This window comes from Leucoraja erinacea, chromosome 30 (genome assembly GCF_028641065.1).
Source record: "Leucoraja erinacea ecotype New England chromosome 30, Leri_hhj_1, whole genome shotgun sequence".
Lineage (NCBI taxonomy): Eukaryota > Metazoa > Chordata > Chondrichthyes > Rajiformes > Rajidae > Leucoraja > Leucoraja erinaceus.
In genome coordinates, this window is record NC_073406.1 from 13,704,017 (window position 1) to 13,705,804 (window position 1,788).

The following is a 1,788-nucleotide window of genomic DNA, read 5'->3' on the forward strand; positions in this document are numbered from 1 at the left end:
CTGGGAACCATGACTGCGGGTTTGCACAGTACCCGACTGATGAGGTCGTAGCACTTGACTGATGAGGTAGGAAAAAAAGGGGGGGAGAACATAGAGATTAGATTCCCCCCCCCCTTAGTTCAGCGGGAATGTATTCATTGCCGCTGCCTCAAAGTTTGGTTTCATGCGACATACATCGGTACGTGGTGATTCAATTGAAATACAGGGAAATCGATATCTGGTGTTCCATATTGCTTTGTAATTTCAGCAAATACTTTGGTTTAATATGTCTGTTTACAGTATTTAGCTCACCTGGTAGGTAAGTTTGCTGATGGTCGAATATGTTTGACGACATACGGTTACCAATTGTTAAATAAATTGTCACGATATCGATTTATTCTGCCCAAGTGGTTGGTGTATGCCACCACTGTGATGTTGTTAATTTATAAACAAACATGCAAAATGGTGCACTACTGAATAATATGCTTTTACCAATAGAACGTACTCTATATTTCCAACTGGGTTTTACGCCCAGTGTCTATAGTGATGACGACTCCAGATTAGTCCATTTGCCACCATGTTCTGGGTATGGGTATTTAGTTTAAACATTAGCACCTTAGCTCTAATGGAAAGGATCAAGTTAAATAGCTGGTAATGCTGCTACTAACTCCCAATTACTCTAACCACTTGTTGAATGGTTGGTTGATTGATACCATTAATTGTTACAGGTTGTGTCATATGCTGACTCTCCTTATGGCAATGTTATAGATGAGTGGATAGACTTAATTGAATACCAGATAGTCAATAGTTGTGGATGGTGTCAACGTAGATCTATCTGGATTGTATGACAGGCTCAGGCTAAATAAGTTTTAGTAGCTAATGCTGTTGATTAGCTATTCCCATGGATTAGTCTGTCGTTAATATCATAGAGACATGCCATGACGATATGTTCCTTAATAGTGTCAGGGCTGGTTTGAATATCTGGGAACAGTTTTGGCTCATATTAGCCATTGTCAATAATTTATACTGCCATAGTTACCCCATCCAGGTAAATTGGTATCTCCGAAATTTTATGAATGGGTACTGAATAGTATGCATCTTTTAAGTTGATGTCTACCATAAAGTATCCTAGGAAATCCATGGTTAGCAGTTACAATTTTCCATAAGTGTGTAACCTGGTGAAAATACTCAAGTGGTAAAGTCAATGATGGTGCGACATTCACCATCTTAGGGTTTTTTGGTACCAAAGGTTCATATTAGGCTTCTTATGACCCCTTGTATATCAATGATGGTGCGACATTCACCATCTTGGGTTTGTTGGTACCAAAGGTTCATATAAGGCTTCTTTATGACCCCTAGTATATCTTCTCCAGTTAGCTAGTCCCTCATGTTCTTTTTTAGTGGGAGGGTAGACCCCTTTGGGGTGCATGCTGAATTGGTAATATATGGTCCCTAGGTAAGGGACGTATCAGATATTAAACTGATAAGAACAGATACTACACTTGATCTTAGCCAAAAGGCCGAGAAGTGATGGGTTTCTTAATTCAATTTTTATCCTTGAATACTTTTGGTATATAACTACCAAGTGTGATAGTTCTTCATGTTCCCAACCCAGGTGCGATTCCCCCCCACGGGGACTGGCATGCACGCCCCGAGCTTTCACCCTTCACCTATTAAGTAGACGCCTACTGGTGGACGCGTGGAGGTACTGCTGTCTGGTTTTTGTGTGGTGCTCATTCCAGGCCCTGCCCTCTTGATGCCGAATATTTTGGATACTTCGTCCAGGTTTCTTAGGCTTGGTTTGGTAAC

At 40.8% G+C, this 1,788-nt stretch overlaps 1 pseudogene; it reads right to left on the bottom strand.

Moving 5' to 3' along the window:
• Window positions 1-1,397: 1,397 nt before the first annotated feature.
• LOC129711776 (U2 spliceosomal RNA) lies at window positions 1,398-1,511 on the bottom strand (annotated as a pseudogene).
• Window positions 1,512-1,788: the final 277 nt, after the last annotated feature.